Source organism: Phalacrocorax aristotelis, chromosome 1 (assembly GCF_949628215.1).
Source record: "Phalacrocorax aristotelis chromosome 1, bGulAri2.1, whole genome shotgun sequence".
NCBI lineage: Eukaryota > Metazoa > Chordata > Aves > Suliformes > Phalacrocoracidae > Phalacrocorax > Phalacrocorax aristotelis.
Genome location: NC_134276.1, coordinates 16,755,423 through 16,773,330, shown reverse-complemented (window position 1 = coordinate 16,773,330; position 17,908 = coordinate 16,755,423). Strand labels below are relative to the sequence as shown.

Genomic DNA, 17,908 nt, shown 5'->3' with positions numbered 1-17,908 from the left:
AAGAGTCTTCTGGTTCTTGTAACCCATTCTGCATACTCAAGTTTGCTGTTTCCTCAAATATATGAATGATGTAACCACAGGGGAGTTATCTGCATTGTTCATTATGTAAAAACTGAAGCTTTTTAAACAACCTATCCTTGCACAAAGGCTTATGACCAACTCAAACAGAACCGCAAAGTTTGGAACAAGGAGTTGGTGTCATTGTCAGCTTTTACCATGAGAAAAACTGAAGAATAGCTGAGGTTGTTGTCATTTTGTTCTGGTTTTAATAGATTTTTTTTTCCACTGGAAAAGTTGGCTCCTTCATAACCTAAACTTGCCTCAGGAACATATTGATTTTAACAAGCAAGTATCAAAAGACAGTCTTTAAATCTCTCAGTTTAATTCAAGTGATGTTAAAGTGCTTCATGGAGAGTAACTGAATAATTTTATTGAATTTGAGTAATTGCATTCAATAAATGTTTCTCTGAGAATGTAAAAGCGTTTTACTTGGATTTGTAAATTTTGTTCCACTTCAACTTCTGAATTACAGTTTTCATACTGTGGCTGTGCTTTACATTTTCATCTATGCAGGTTGGCTGACATCTTTCACTGTTAGTTCCTCTTTTTGTTGATAATAATGTTTCCTGACCTGTTATCTCTTTCAGAAACAGTTCAGCCTCCATCAAGGCTGAAACTGGGGGAAATAATACATTATTTGATCCATGTTAAAAAATCATGGTGACATTTTCTTTGAGCAGGAGTAAAGCTGTTCTGTGGGGCAAGAGCTTACAACCCAAAGAAAATAAAAAAAAAAAACTTCTAAAAATTGTTTTTCACACACACTAAAAGACATATTCTTCAACCTATTTCAGCTCCTGATGCTGTCTGAACCCTATACCCTCTCCCCACACAGTGAAGTTCATTCCTCTTACCAACCATGGGGCACAAGGGACGTTAGTGACATAACCACAGAGCTGCAGAGCATATTCAGTTCCAGAAAGGGATGGGCACTGAGCTTGAGAGGTATCTTGTCCTCCCCGCGATTGTCTTTCAGGCACTCAGGTTATACAGAGGGAGAAGCAGTTTTTGAATACAGAACAGAAAAAGCAAGATGAAGAAAAAGGAAACAAGCAGAAGGATATTCAAGTGTGAAGACAAACAGTGGCTTGGACTTGGGTAGGAAAGAAACTACTATTAGGAGTTACATGGGAGGAAATTGAGCAGAAAGAGAGGAAGTGCAAATATTTAATATGAGAACCAGTAAAGTCATTCTACAGCTAACAGCTGATGAAAATAACAGGATATTTGTGTGGTAGTGGGGAGATAGGGCTAAAAATCTCTGACAGTTCATCCTTTCTAATAAAATATATGGGCAAATGGTCAGAGAACACCAAGGAGGTTAATTAAAGCTGCAGGAGAAACAAGGGAGCAGATGAAGAGGATATGGTGGAGGAAGACGATTATAGAGCTGGGACTATGTGAATGGAAGAAGATACTAAGGTCATTGATAACACTGACAGAGCAACCTGGGAGGAAGATGAAGGTTTCTTAAGCCAGGAAACCTATTCTGGGATTAAAAGTTTCTGTGGGGGTGTACATGGTGGCCTGTAAGGATGGTAGATAGTGTGGAGTCAAGCCCCTTACCTGAAGTCACGTGCTGGGTTCTGATTGTTCTGCAGCAAAAATGACACAACAGAGAAAAGGTGGTTCCAAAGAAAATGACTTTCAGGAACTGAGAAAAAATGGAAAATAAATATGACTGTTTATTTCACTGTAAGATAAAGAGAAGATAAATAAGAAGGTGCAAAATATACATGCAAACTAATGAGGAGCAGTCAGGTGGTAAATTGAACACTCCTGTGTACTTTCTCCATTACTTTGTTGTAACAGGGGGACATCTGGGGAAACAGAAATGCAGCAGATGTAAAACCAGTAAAAGGAAATGTGTTTTTCCTGCTTGGCCAATAGAACATCTTCTCATGAGGCAGCAACACAGCCAGGAGCTCAGCATGACTCAAAAAGGGATTGAACATTTTCATGGATGAGACCATGCAAAGTTACAGGCTTATAAACTGTGAAAAAATCTAAAAATTTGGAAAGGATGGAAGCCCCCTGCCTCAGGATATTTACCAGATTTTAAATGAAACAATGAGAAAGAAACTTATTCCTCAGAAACAGCTTGTGAGATTTCCAGCCTCCTATAACTCAAGGCAACTTTATCATATAATAACATTAAATTACTCTTCTCTCTTTTTGTCATCTGCCTATATTTATTGTCAATAATTATACAATCTTTTTTGCAGGCTGTCCCTCATATGCACATTTCTGGCTATGTTTGGACAATTTTTATGATATGCTGGTCACTGAAAAACAACTGCTGTCTAGATGGATGTCTACAGGGTCTAATGACCCCTGGTGACTCCTGATAGAGACAGGCCTTAAACACACCATTCAAATCTGGCTTGTACCCAAAGTTAGAATGCTATTGTTAGCACTCTGGAATATGTGTTAATCATGCTTTAGTTCTATGTCTGATCTCTCTCAGACTTAAATTAGGACTGGAGACCTCATGCTGGGGGCAGACTGTTACACAGCCATCTGCTGCAGTGGGTGCCTCTGCCTTACTCTGGGGAAAGCTTAACACTGCTGCAGACAGCACATTGTCCTAGCAGGCTCCATGTTGGTATCCATATGGCAACATATGGCCAAATTCACAGTAGGAATCAATATTTGAGGACTACCACAAGAAAACATTATTGTAGATAACCCAGTCTTTCTAAACATGAACTTTCAGGGGCTCAGATTCAGCAAAGAATTAAATAATGTGAGCTCTAGGGACTGTATATGCTTGAACACTTTATTAAATCAATGTCTTTCATTCCAGCTCTCCCACCTCTATTTCCAGCTGCCACTTACAAGCCATAATGAAAGACGAATATTCCTCTCCCCTGAAAACAAGCCAGCCAGTGTTTCAAAATGATATATGGCCTCTTCAGTGTATGGCAGTGCAGGCTCTTCTGTTGAGTTAGAGACAGTACATTTCACCCGAGTCCCAGAGGGGTGCCTACGTTGGTGCTTGGGTTTAGAGAAAGAGTGAGATTCTGAAGCAAATTTCCTATTACCTCTATTTGCTGTTCTTTGATTTGCACCACCGAGTGGTCTCAGTGTGCATGACCTGGATTCCTTCTGGATGAAACTAAACTGGAAGATGTGCTCCTGAGAGTGTACTTAATGCACTCCAGCTGTAAAGGGCACTCAGGTCATGGGACCAGTTTAGTCCGAATATAAAACCTCTGAAATGTGCATATTGAGGATGTCAGGCCCTAAACATCAACTGTTACTTCTATAGATCTTCTTTGTTCACATCACTTAATAATATAGACATAGCAAAAGTCACCAAATGACCCAGATGAGCATAAGAAAAATGACTACATAAAAACTATTGCCCCGTTGCTTTTTCAGATGCAATGTTCCTAGGAGCTCAGGCAAAATTACCACATTACTGACAGTCTATTTTTCTTCAGAGGTACCAAGACATTTATCAACATGATATCTAATCACTGTAAAAGAGGAAAAAAAATATAGTCATCTAAAACCGTGGGCACTATTTTAAACATTTAGTTATTCTTTTTCTTTCTTATTTCCTCCTTTTTTTAAAACTTGAAAACACTTGTACTTATGATTGCTATCAGCACTCCCTTAGCAGGTAGTTACGTGCCTAAGTACTACATAGGATCCTTAATTTTGGTACAGTGCTTGGGGGATGCAAAACATTATGTGGCTGCTAAGTATTATTAAGCTGAAGAGAAGGCTGATTAATGAGGAGGGCATTCTGCCTTTTAGCTCTGGGATGGAAGGGGCTGTATTACCTTTTCATATAGAAACCTTGTAGGGAAATCCTGGTTTTGTGAACACCATAAGCTCCTACTAATTTGTTTGCAAAAGGCCACTGGAACTAAAACACCTTCCCTGTTCATCTTTAAGTGACTGTATAGGTTACAATAAGATGTGGATGTAGATGGATGGCATAGTATTTTGTAAAACAAACAGAAGTGGAAGTACTGATTCTGTGGAAGATAGAGGGGGGCCTTGACTTGGCCTTATTTCAGTATTGATGACAAAATTTTTATTATCAGTCTTTCTTAAATTCTGATTCCTGTATGCTCTAATTTATTAAGAACATATTCTAATGTTCATGGTTGTAAAGAGAATTAGTTTGAAAGACTTAAAATATAAGTAGCAAATAAGAAAAAGAAACAAAACAAACATTTCCTTTAAAATTTTCTGTGACAATCATAGAATCATGGAATAGGTTGTGCTGGAGAGAACCTTCAAGAACATCTAGTCCAACTCCCTGACATGCTTCCACTAGACTAGGTTGTTCAAAGCAACAGCCACATCCAACCTGGCCTTGAACACTTCCAGGGAGGGGGCATCCACAACTTCTCTGGAAGCAACATGCTGCAGTATCTCACCAACCTTAACATCAACAATATCTTCCTTTTGTCCAATCTAAATCTACCCTGTTTCAGTGTAAAGCCATTACCCCTTGTCCTATCACTACACACTCGTAAAAAGTCCCTCTCCAGTTTTATTGTAGGCCCAATTCAGATATGGAAGGCTGCTATAAGGCTTCCCCAGAGCCTTCTCTTCTCCAGGATGAACAACCCCAACTCTCTCAGCCTGTCTTCATAGGAGAGGTGCTATAGCCCTCTGAATGTTTTTGTGGCCCTCCCCTAGACTTGTTCTAACAGGTCCCTTCCTCCTTATGTTGGGGGCCCCAGAGCTGAACACTGTACTCCAGGTGGGGTCTCAAAGAGAGCGGAGCAGAGAGGCAGAATCCCTTCGCTCGACCTGCTGGCCATGCTTCTTTTGATGCAGCCCAGGATACAGCTGGCTTTCTGGGCTGCAAGTGCACGTTGCAGGCTCATGTTGAGCTCCTCATCAACCAACATCCCCAAGTCGTTCTCCTCGGGGGTGCTCTCAACCCATTCTCTGCCCAGCCTGTATTTGTCCTTGGGATTGCCCTGACCCATGTGCAGGACCTTGCCCATGGCCTTGTTGAACTTCATGAGGTTCACACGGGCCCACCTCTCAAGCCTGTCAGGGTCCTTCTGGTTGGCATCCCTTCCCTCAAGCGTGTTCACCACACCACACAGTTTGGTGTCGTTGGCAAACTTGCTGAGGCTGCGCTCAGTCCCACTGTCCGTGTTGCCAACAAAGATGTTAAACAGCACTGGTCCCAGTAACAAACCCTAAGGAACGCCACTGGTCACTGGTCTCCACTTGGACATTGAGCCGTTGACCGCAACTTTTTGAGTGTGACCATCCAGCCAATTCCTTATCCTTCGAGTGGTCCATCTGCCCAATCCATGTCTCTCCAATTTAGAGACAAGGATGTCATGTGGGACAGTGTCAAATGCTTTCCACAAGTGCAGGTAGATGATGTCAGTTGCTCTTCCCTTATCCACCAATGCTGGAACGAGTTTGTCAGGCACAATTTGCCCTTAGGGAAGCTCTGTTGGCTGTCACCAATCCCCTCCTTATTTTCCATGTGTCTAAGCATAGTTTCCAGGAGGATCTGCTCTGTGATCTTGGTGGGCACAGAGGTGAGACTGACTGGCATGTAGTTCCCCAGCTCTTCCTTTTTTCCCTTTCATTTTCCCCCTTTTCCAGTCAGTGGGAACTTCACCCGACTGCCACAACTTCTCAAATATGATGGATAGTGGCTTAGCAACCTAATCCACCAGTTTCCTCAGGACCCTCAAATGCATCTTTTCAGGTCCCATGGACTTGTGCACATTCAGGTTCCTTAGATGGTCTCAGACCTGATCTTCTAGTGGGGGGGCTCTTCACTCTCACAGTCCCTGCCTTTGCCTTCTGTGATTTGGGCAGTATGGCTTGAGCACTCATGGATGAAGACCGAGGCAAAAACATCATTGAGTACCTCAGCCTTCTCCATATCCTAGGTAATCAGGTCTGCTGTTTCCTTCCTGAGAGGGCCCACATCTTCCCTGGTCTTCTTTTTATCACCAATGTACCTAGAGAAGCTTTTCTTCTTGCCCTTGACATCCCTGGCCAGATTTCATTCTGTCAGGGCCTCAGCTTTCCTAACCTGATCCCTGGCTGCTTGGACAATTTCTTTGTGTTCCTCCCAGGAACGTGTGTGCCTCCCAGGCTTCCTTTTTGTCTCTGAGTTTGTGCAGAAGCTCCTTGTTCATCCTTGCAAGCCTCCTGCGATTTTGCCTGACTTCCTCTTTGTTGGGATTCACCGTTCCTGAGCGTGGAGGAGGTGATCCTTGAATGTTAACCAGCTTTCCTGGGCCCTTCTTCCCTCCAGGGCTTTATCCCATGGTATTCTACCAAGCAGATCCCTGAAGAGGCCAAAGTCTGCTCTCCTGAAGTCCAGGGTAGTGAGCTTGCTGTGCGCCCTCCTCAGTGCCTTAAGGATCTTGAAGTCCACCATTTCACCGTCGCTGCAGCCAAGGCTGCCCTTGAGCTTCACATTCCCCACCAGCCCCTCCTTGATAGTGAGAACAAGGTCCAGCATAGCACCCCTCCTCGTTGGCTCCACTGTCACTTGGAGAAGGAAGTTATCATCAACACATTCCAGGGACCTTCCAGAATGCTTATGGCGTGCTGTGTTGCCCCTCCAACAGATTTCAGGGTGGTTGAAGTCCCCCGTGAGGACCAGTGATTGTGAACATGAGGCTGCTCTGCTCTGTCTATAGGGGGCCTCATCCACTCGGCCTTCCTTGTTGGGTGGCCTGTAGCAGACCCCCACTATAACATCACCTGTCCCTGCCTTCTCTTCAGTCCTCACCCAAAAGCATTTGGTCAGCTCATCATCCATCCCCAGGCAGAGCTCCGTGCACTCTAGCTGGTCAGTGACATAGAGGGTGACTCCTCCTCCTCCTCTCCCCTGCCTGTCCTTCCTAAAGGGCCTCTATCCTCCCATTCCAACACTCCAGTCATAGGAGCCATCCCACCACATCTCCGTGATGCCAATAAGATCATAGCCTTGCAGGCATGCACATGTCTCTAACTCCTCTTGTTTACTCTCCATGCTACGTGCATTTGCATAGAGGCATTTAAGTTGGACCCTGATGAAGCTGACTTATCAGCTGGAGTGGGTGGAATTCCTTTGTGCTGCTCCCCAGGTGCTCTCCTGCTGACCTGCAATCCTTCTCCAGGCTCTGGGCATCTATTGCTGGCACTGGCATCAAACTGGTAGGAGTGGGATGGATCAAGGTTCTCCTCCCATGGAAACTGTGGTTTAAAGCCCTCTTCACCAGTTTGGCAAGTCTATGACTGAAAATTTTCTTCCCCTTCTCTGTCAGTTGGACCCCATCAGCCCGTTGTAGACCAGGTTTCTGAAAGCGAGTCCCACGGTTAACGTAGCTGAGCCCTTGGCTGTGGCACCAGTCCTGTAACCGTTTGTTGATTTGCCAGGTTCAACTGGTCCTTTCAAAGCCCTCCCTTTTGACCAGGAGGACTGATGAAAAAACCACCTGTGCTCCGGAGTCCCTTGCCGCTGCTCCCAGGGCTCTGCAATGCTTCTTGATACTCCTCAGGCTGCTCCTGGCTGTATAAGTGGTGCCCATGTGAAACTACAGCAGGGGATGACAGTCAGTGGACTGTATGAGGCTTGGTAGTCTCTTGGTGACCCCGCTGATAGCAGCCCCTTGTAAGCAGCACACCTCTCCAGAGGGTGCGTCAGGTCAGCAAGTGGGTGCCTCTCTACCTGTCAGAATCACCTACTACTATCACCTGTCACTTTTTCTTAGTTGTGCTGGTTGTTACACGGGGAGCAGATTGGGCTGCCTTACTCAGCTCCAGCACCTCTCCTGCTGTTAGAGGTTTTGCCTTTTTAGTCTGCAGAGTGGTGAAGCGGTTCTGCAAGGGCACCTCAGGCTTCACTGCTAAGAAAGGATTGAATTGTCTCACGTTGATCTGATCTGACTTCACCCCAATGGGGATGTTTAAAGTCTGTTGTCAAGTTGTCCTTTAAATTTATCTTGGATGGGCTAAATATAGTGAGTTTATGATGATTATCACTGAAAAAAAAGCCTAAATGGAATTACACTCCAGGTTTTTCATGGAGCCCTTGATCAAAAGCATCCCCTTGGATTTCTTGGTCACAAAATGGACCCTGGGCTGTCCATGCCTCCTTGCTTCATACAGAGTAGCAATACCAGACTCATACTCCTGTTCAGCATACCTTCCCTACTCATGTTAACTCCCTCAGCCATAACATCACACTGACTGCTTCTTCATCAGCTGAAGTCTTTTTCCAGGCTATTGCTTTCCACAGCACAGTCTCCCATACCACAAGCACAATCTGTGCTTCTTACAGATGTCTGATCTAGCACCAAATTGTTACAAGTTTTCTAGACCAATAAAAGTTTCCAAGCAAAAGCTTTTATATCTTCTGGAAGAAGATATAATTCTGTGACTATTTAATAGGTATTAATTTTGAAGTGGAATTTAATTTGCTTTTCCTTAAAAAAGTTCCGTACGAGCTCTGCCCTAAAACTTTTTATTGTTACTGTAGAAATTAGCTTGAAAGCAGAGAATTTGTGGTAATGTCCCTCTAATGCTGCCAAGAAATATATCCTTAAATAAACACAGGTTTCATTCCAAAGGTTGCTTTGGGACCTCAGAGAGTCTTGAGTCAGATTTTCCATATTACTAACACTCAGGCTGTTCCAGGGGTGCAAAGCTTGGATGCTGCTAGGCAGCCCAAGGACTAAGTCATAAAGTTTGCATTTTTCAATTGGACCAGCTTTATATCACTTCCCACAATCACTGTCTATCAGACAGGCCTCCTATCTACACAATGCTGGTATGTTTTTTGTATCATAGTTGATATGCTTTTTCAAGAGTCTCATTACATAACACAGCTTCTGATTTTGCAGGCTTGATAAAACTTGCTATTGTGTTCTACAAATGGCTTTTTCTGGCAGCAGCTGCTATCAGTTCTTACCAGTGCTGGCATTCAATTAGGCAATGGGAAAAAACATTTCCCGTCACCCACATTAACACAGCAAGGTATTACAGCAGTGGGAACTTATTTTTGGCCTTCCAAGTGATAATATAGAGAAATATCAGCAATTTTTCTTGGGCATTAATTGAATTGATCTAGTTCTGATTACCAGGATCTTCAGACAGCTTCTCCAATGTGTGGAGGATATAATTATTCCCAGAAAAAAACAGCACTGTAAATCTGAAGTAAAATAAGCATTTGTATGTACTAAATATTCTTGTAATTCGTAACGCTGTAGGTCTCTCTCTTTATATTGCAGAAAAGCAAACAAAAACATCAGAGGCATGAGCAGAAAGAACACCTAAGGAATAGGGCTGTATCTGGCAGACAAATGTACACCATGTAGCCCCATATGCTTCTCTTTGAAGCCTAAAGATGAGAGAGGAATTGAAAGCGTTGTAAGGAGAGCCAGAACAAGGACACTGGGGCACCTCACAAGGCTTCAGCAAAGGACAGATGGTTAAAAGAGGTTCCAGATTATCTCCTGCTTGACAAAGACAGGAGTGTTTTGTAAAGGCAGCATCTAATGCTGCATAGCTGGGGATAAAAGAACAGCAAGTATCATTACCACAAGTAGCAACTCAGCAGCTTTCTCATATGCATGCCCAAACCTTTAATCACTATTCAGACTCTACATACATACATCTTAATGGGAACTCTGCCAAGTATAAACTGTTAGATTAACTGCTATAAATTCTTGAAAAGTTAGAGCAAATGGTCTGTGCAGGAATGGTAATGCACAAACAATACCAATAACATTTGCATTGTTGGCTGAGCCAGAAAAGCCATGAGCAAGAAAACAAAAGGGAAGCCACTTAATCAAGACATTTGCTTCCTCAATACACTCACTGTTGCATGGGGTATTTTCTGAGATGCTCCTGCTGTGTTACCTACTAAAATAAACCTACTGTAAAAGTCCTGGGCACAATATCAGGACTGAAAAGGAAGAGGTTCTTGAACTTGTCATAATTTTTTTAGACAGCCAAAATTATTTCTGCTTCATGGTTGAACAGCATGTTACTGATGTTCTTTCTATGGTAGGGCTTATATAAACCGTCACAGCATTTCTGAATTCGTTAGTGTGCCCTGTAGTGCAGAAGTGACTACCATTGCCAACTCACAGACTTCATATCAAAACCTTAGGTGTCTGAGATACACACCTCTCCAAGGCCTGGGAGGAAGAGATATCTGGTAGTACTTTACAAGTGGACAATGACAATTGCTTCTCAAACTCTTAAATCTCTGTTGCAGAATAAGAACAGGGTGAACATTCAGCTGAGAACCCATTAACATCCACCTCATCACATCTTCCAGCCTGCTGCTTCCCACAGTTGGAGATTCATGTTTTCTCCCATGCCAATGGCAGCCCTAACCTCCTCCTATGCCATACGTGACTTGAAATCCTAACTTAGTGAGCCTACAAAAAGACAAACAAAACAATGTTCCTATTTTAGGAGCTTCCTGATAAGTCTAAAACAAATTATGCTGATATTAAATTCACTACTAACAATAAATGATTACCAAAGGGACTAGGATCCCACAGCATCTATAAAATACCTATAATTCAAGCTGCTGTGAGCCCACTCTTTTCTGTGCTCTCGTATGCCAGATTACAGTGATCAACAGCAAAGAGAACATTGATTTCCTGAAGCATGTGTAGGGAGAATCTTCCCATGGCAGGCTAATTCTAGGCATCTCACCTCCCTTTATAATCAGTGAAAGCTAATAAACACATTTAGGAGTAATTAGTAGGATTTAGACAACTAGTTTAGGCTTGGTGAATTGCACTTTAGAGGTAGCTATTTCTATCTACTGACTATAAAGGGGACCTAGCATGACTAGCTGAGATGTTAACAGATGCATTTAAGGCATCTGAAGTTAGGTGAGATAAATCCCTCTCAGAAATCCAGTTTCTTGCCTGCTTTATTTGTTCCAACATGTATGACCTTGCATTTGACTGTATTAAAACACACTGGTCTGACAGGCCCAACACACCAAGCTGTGTGAAGCTCTGGGGTGGTCCAGCCAACCTGCCATTATCATTTATTTAGTTTCACTGGTTTCTGAATCACTGTGTATAATGACTATACAGATCCGTGTAGAAGAGTACTGGAAATGTTCCCATTTGGTGATGACTCCTTACGATTTGTATGAAGATGTAATATTGCTTCTCCTGTTGATCCCAGCCAAGAAGTGAGCTTCCTCCCCTGCCCTATGTCAGGAATACAGACACCATTCTTGGCAGCTGTTCTCCTTAGGAGTGTTTCATTAACAAGATTATTATTCAAGGACTTCTCTTTTCAAGACCTTTCATAAGAAGTAGCAAAATGGGACCTCTAGGAGTTATTGCAGTCCCATCACAATTACCACAACCCCATCTCATCAAGTAACAAGACAAAACAATCTCGCTAGTGTAAGCAACTATTATATTACTTCTAAATAGTTTTTAATGGTTTTCAAACATATTCCCCTTGTGGTGATATTTCAAAATTTCTAATATATAAAAGCTGTTATTACTGATCAATGCTTTAAACCATCATTAATGACGTGAGTATCCTTTTGTTTCCAGTTTGGCTGTAGTCCTACATCCCTCAGAAATGCTGTGGAACGTCCCTTCACTTAGCCCAGATGGATACAACATTCATAGCTGCCTTGCAGCCCTGCAGTCAACAGGAAGCAAATGCCTAAACATCTGGGTCATAAGTTTCAAGTTTCAGCAATACTAGTCATCCCCTAAAGTGTTATTCAATGCAAGTAAAGGCTGAAGGCCTAATGTCTTCATAGACTGGTCAATCCTGAGAAGCCTTGGAGTAATCAAGAATTTCACATTTCCCAGCTGAAACCAAAGCATGTGAATTAACCACAAGGTTAAAAACATCAGTCAAAATTCCTCCTTAGGACACCAGTCAAAATAAAATAAAACTTTATTTAACTCAAAATTAACATGAAAATATAAGCTTCCTAATAAAAGTCTTATACATCAAAACACAAATAACACTAATACTATTGCAGCAAAACAGTTTCCTGACTGTTTTCTTGTGCTGCAGAGGGAAGCTGTTTAACAGACTGGAAGTTTGTTAAACTGGAAGCTGAACAAACTGTTCAGCTGGGGAAGAATACATGATATTTACATCTCAGAAATCACACATGCAACAGTCATATTTATGAGTATGGCCTATGTAATTGCAGAAGCCTTATTTTCATTTATCAGCAGAAGATGATGTACTATTGCATCTAGACCTATCTGTACCATAATGATGGCCATTGCCAGATGGAGCAGTGACAAACAGAACTGAACAATGGGGGCTACACAGTAATTTGTCTAAATGAGAGCTTTTTAAATCAGTTTCTCACTACTATTAACACAATGTGCAGTTAATTTTGCCAAAAAAGTAATAAGACTGTCCCCATTTGGCCTCAGAATTGGTCCAGCCACCACACACCTTAGGGTGTTGAGCATTACCCAGCCAAAAGACCTTTCATCCTCTGACTGGGCAACACTATATGAAGCTTGCTTTACTTTTTTGAGTCAGTGAAGAGAGGAGTGGAAAGTCATAGACTGAATCCTTGGTATATTCTGATGATTTTGCTTTGTGCCACAGCTTGCCTGGACCTACCTTAACAGCCAATTTCAGCACTCTGTGACTAGGTATGATTTGGTTATGGCTGAGAGCTACCCGACTTATCAGCTCAGATGAAATTAATCACATTGTCTGAGTAAGCAAAAGTACCTGAGGTTCTGGTAATCAAGAGCTTAGCGAGTGCCTGCAAATGTGACCATTCTTCTTTTGATCAATGAATAGGATATCAAAAAATTTTGAATAATAAAGACCTAAAAAATAAAAATAAAAAGACTAGGGGGTGATATAAACCTGCAAGTTGAGTACACAGAACCTATTTTTTACCTTTTTTTTTTTTCATGGCACTTCCTTGAAATGTGCCTCATTATATTAAATAGTGGAAATGAAACTTAAGTAGGCAAACAGAGTAACACTTCTCAGAATAATATTCAAAGGCCTCATCAGGACTAGAAATTGAATGTCCTGGGAAGAGACAAAGACCTTCATGATACACATCAACTGTGCATGAAGTTATTTGTTACCACTTCAGAGGACTGGGTCCTCAACAGCTTCCATTAGAGAGGGTTAATTAGAAAAAAGTGTCAAAGAAAACAATGAATTTGAGAATACTACTTGACTGTAAGAATATTAATGTTTGGTTAAGCAGGTGGGGTGACTATGAATGAATTCCAGCTGAAGGGAAATTTTTTACTCTGCATCTATTATCTATGTCACTGTCACAAAGGCTGCTGGCAAGGACATTTTACTTTGAACTGAGACACCTAAATTCGAGTACCTACATAGAGTGTTTACGTGAGGCTTCTACCTATATACGAAAAGACCTTTGGAAGACCTACACCTCCTTGACTGGCATCAAGAGCCAGGTGGATAGAACAGGCAGCATGCCAAGTGGCTGGAGTGTAGGCAGGTGAATCACACCCTAGATTTCAATTGACTTAGCTTAGACATCTTGTTCAAATGTAGACAACCACATCTAGACAGCTACATGTAGTGTCTTAGTGGCACACTAAGTCTCATATTTTTTATTCAAAATCTGATTGTGAGCTTGGATCGTCTACATACAGCTCACTACAGATACCCAATAAACGTGGCAATTACCAGACAACACCATTAGTGATATGCACTGATGAGACTTTGTGTTCACCACATCTGCTGTGCTAGATGCTAGAAGATGACTACATTCAAAAAGTCAGTGCAAGTGGAGCCAGCTATCAGTGAATAAGCAAGAGGCACCATCCTTTGTTACCAAAGGACACGGAAGAGGCAACAAGAATTGGAGAATTTGGGGTACTGCCTTACAGCATCACACTGCCTTCTCATAATTACTGGCAGCTCCTTGTTTGAGGCTGCTTACTTCCCTTCAGTGATCAGTAAAGTTTGTCTTATTTTGTTCTGCATAGTCATGAGCTTGTTATTCTTAAGATGCCTGCCAGCAATGAATAACGTAGAACTTTAAGGAGATTCTATGTCTCTTTATTGTCTTAACAGTCATTACTTGACTTGTGTGGTGGGAGCAGTGTATTGCTCCAGCAGAAAAACCCTGTCACAGCAACTGTCAATGAGAAGAAATTGAAAAGAAGCCTGCAATGAGGTGAGAAGAAGGTACTTGAAACAGCCTTGCTTTGAGGTGTCTTTCCCAAGCATGGCTGCAGTGCCCATTGGTGTGAAGCAGACCTACATTCAGCTTGTGGATGTTGGGCTGGCTGGCAGGCTAACAGGTTTGGGATATCAGGCTTAAGAGTGCACACAGGAGGTGAGTTAGGGCATCCACCTGAGACTCAGATTAGGGTTTTCCAGAAAATTGAAATATATTACACACAACCTGGAATTTTACAGCTCTTCAGGGGCATCTGAACTTTGTATCTTAAGGAAACTTTACTTGATTCTGCATGAAAGGCTTTCTTCGACATGCTCTCATATGAGCAGAGCTCAAAACAGAATATAAATTTATAGTACTCTATGAATTCCTTTTTATATTATTCTTTGCTATAGATTTGCAAAAATGTCATATCATAATTGTTAATGTACTTTTACTTTCCAGGAGCAATCAGTTGGATTATTTTCCCCAAGTAAATTCAATGGAAATTGACATTTTACCATAGACTGTTTTTTCTTCTAGAGAAACTTGCATTTTGAAAGGAAAAGTATTTCATTTAAACTTTATGATCAGTTCCTGAATTTTTACAAGAATGCGTCAGAGCATTAATGTCAATGCTCAAAGAAGTATGCTAGAAAATATAAAGTCTTTGGCATATCAGCTACAGTCCTTAGGCAGAAAAATAGATTTTCTTGCAAGGGAAAGCTGTCAGTGATAAGAAATTAACTGTGCCTTTTCTCCAAGTAAATCTCACTGTATTATAGCATTCAAAAGGTCTGGACTTAACTAGTTGTGGGCAATGTTGCATTTGAACATATTATATAAGACTGCACCTTCCTACGAGACCGATTGGGTTTGCAGCTTTAGTAAATAATGTATTTATTAATTTCCAACAGCTAAGAATTTGTGTCTGTTTTATTAATTCCTCAAATATTAGTATTTTTTTTTTTTATCATGTAAGACACTTCACACTGTTTCTTTAGCTTGAAAAATTATTCTAATGCAGTGAAACTTATGTTAGAACAGGTACATCCATTTTTACTTTTATTTCTAGGCAATTAAAGCTCTCCAAAGCTGTTACCTTTGGGAATTAATTCCCCAGCAATAGCTTTAGCCTGTTTCTTTTATAATATTTAGTGGGAAATATTTGACCAAAATCTTTCAGTTTCTTTCATTGTCAGCTGCTATCTCTGCCTGTTCGGAAAAGCCTTTTGTAAATCAGCACAGGTGTAGGACTTGACCCTGGAATAGTGCCCTGGAGCAGCACCTTACCTTCCTTCCTTTACGCAACAATGGGCTGTTTTGAAGCTGTCAAAGTCTCATTCTCACTTCCAGCTGAGTCAGAAGAGGACATTTGACAATGTGCTGACTGGTGTATGTCTTTGTAAGCTTGAGAAAGAGTTAGAGGCCAGTTCAGAGAACCTCTGCTCACAGCTATAACTCCTTACCGCCTGCTTTCCCATATTCCAAAAATAGCAGTCAAGTGTTTGCTTAGAGGTTAATAACTAACCTTAAAATAAGCTATAGAAAGGATCACTGCATGTGGAAGGGGCATTAAATTGTTTCAATCCTGGGATCTGGGTAGTTCATTATTCAGTACAAAAGCAAAGTTTATAATAAATGTAATAATGAATAGTTTCATCGGTTCTATTCGTAACAGCGACTGGTGTGCTTTTAGTTCAATTTGTACACATCATAGCAGTTTCAATAAACATACAAAGCATAAAGAATTTCCTGTGCTGTAGCAATGTGCCTAGTTCTGTAAAGGAGGACTTATGGTAATAATCACAATGATTTCAACAGGATTTCCTAAAACAGTGAGAGCTTGAAGAACAATCTTCTAAGGGTAAACTCATTACTTCAGTCTGGCTACTAATGATGCCTTCCCATCCAGTATTTCATAACCTGTCTGGCAGGGAGATCCAAGCAATATTTTGCTTTGCCTCCTCAGAGGCCAAAGCATGATGATGTAAGCTATTTTACATTTTTAAATGCATAGTTTGATATACACACATACTCTTTTCATTTGGGCAGTAACACAGTAGTATGATTGGTGCATATTGTTCTGTTTCTACAGCCTTCCTTTGTTTTTTATTCACCTGTGTCTCTGTAATATAGTCCCAGCCCTCTGTAGCTTTCCCATAGGTAAACCCAATAGTCAAAGTTACATATGTGACGGTTACAAAACCAACTCAGGCTCTGTTGAGAGGGACCTGGGAGTGCTGGTGGACAGCAGGCTGATCATGAGCCAGCACTGTGCCCTTGCGGCTGAGGCAGCCAACGGTGTCCTGGGGTGCATTAAAAGGAGTGTGGCCAGCAGGTCAAGAGAGGTTACCCTCCCCCTCTACTCTGCCGTAGTGAGACCACATCTGGAGTACTGTGTTCAGTTTCAGGCCCCCTAGTCTAGGAAGGACAGGGAACTGCTTGAGCAAGTCCAGTGGAGAGCTACCAAGATGATCAGGGGACAGAAGCATCTCTCTTATGAGGAAAGGCTGTGAGACATGGGTTTGTTCAGCCTGGAGAAGACAAGACTGAGGGGGATCTTACCAATACTTATAAATATATGAAAAGTGGGTGTCCAAAGGATGGGGCCAGACTCTTTTCAACAGAGCCCAGTAGCAGGACAAGGGCCAATGAGTTAAGTTGGAACACAGGAAGTTGCATTTAAACATGCGAAAAAGCTTCTTTCCTGTGAGGGTGCCAGAGCAGTGGAACAGCCTGCCCAGGGAGGTTGTGGAGTGTCCTTCCCTGGAGACATTCAAAGCCCACCTGGATGCGTTCCTGTGCTCCCTGCTCTAGGTGTGCCTGCTCAAGCAGGGGGGTTGGACAAGATGGTCTCCAGAGGTCCCTTCCAACCCCTACCATTCTTTGTTTCTGTGACTATCCCCCAAAACAGTTGTTCCTAGACAAAGGCAATCAAGTTCTAAGGAAACAAAACAATTTCTTCCTTTACAGGTGTTTGTCCCACATATTGCATAACCAAGGTCCAATCAATGATTCTTACAATATAACATTAAAATTGGTGAGAGAATTAAGTTGTCCTAAGGACATTATTGCTTGTATTTTCTCACTCAAACAGGACAACTAGAATTAAAATCCAAGTCTAAATGGGACAAAATCAGGGTACAAAAACAGGTAGCACAGATTTAATCATTTCGGCATTGAAATGACAAAGCTGACTCATCCAGAAGACACAGGAGGGGAAAAGAAGATCAGAGGGGCAGACATTTGTGATTTGTGCTGTCACGAAAGAGATTCTGAAGTGTCTGATTCACTTACAGAACCTCACATTAAACTCAAAGAGACAAAGAATCTCTCCTGACATGCCCTCTCACCTTTCAGGGAAGTGGGAAAGAGCCTTTCGCACAAAATCTTACACTGCATCCTGCCATTAGGAAGCATTCGGGGCTATATTTGGTCACATCCCAGCTAGAAACAGCCCACTAGGCTGAAAGGACAGGCTGCTGCAATCTTTGCTAGTCCAGAACACTAGTTTCTCCCCCAGGCTTCTCATCCTGTGTGCTGCACCATCCTTTTGGAGACCTTTCCTATGTTCTTACCACATTACTCCATTCTGCCTTGCTTTCTGTTCTGCAAGATCTGCAGTGCAGGCTTGGAGGGGAACATGGCCTCTGCCAGCAGCACCAAGTTTGAGCAGTCATGACACCTTGTGAATAGGAAGTCAAAGACAACGTCAAGCCC

The 17,908-nt window shown here is 42.0% G+C and overlaps 1 long non-coding RNA gene across 1 annotated transcript in view; it reads right to left on the bottom strand.

Annotated features, from left to right (window-relative positions):
• Positions 1-15,664, bottom strand: part of LOC142052061 (uncharacterized) — a 28,548-nt gene extending 12,884 nt beyond the window's left edge. The window contains exons 1-2 of the long non-coding RNA XR_012658693.1: positions 15,479-15,664; positions 1,627-1,714 (exon numbers count right to left, since the gene is read on the bottom strand). This is a non-coding gene — a long non-coding RNA (uncharacterized LOC142052061). The remainder of the gene's footprint in view (positions 1-1,626; positions 1,715-15,478) is intronic.
• Between the last annotated feature and the right edge of the window lie 2,244 nt (positions 15,665-17,908).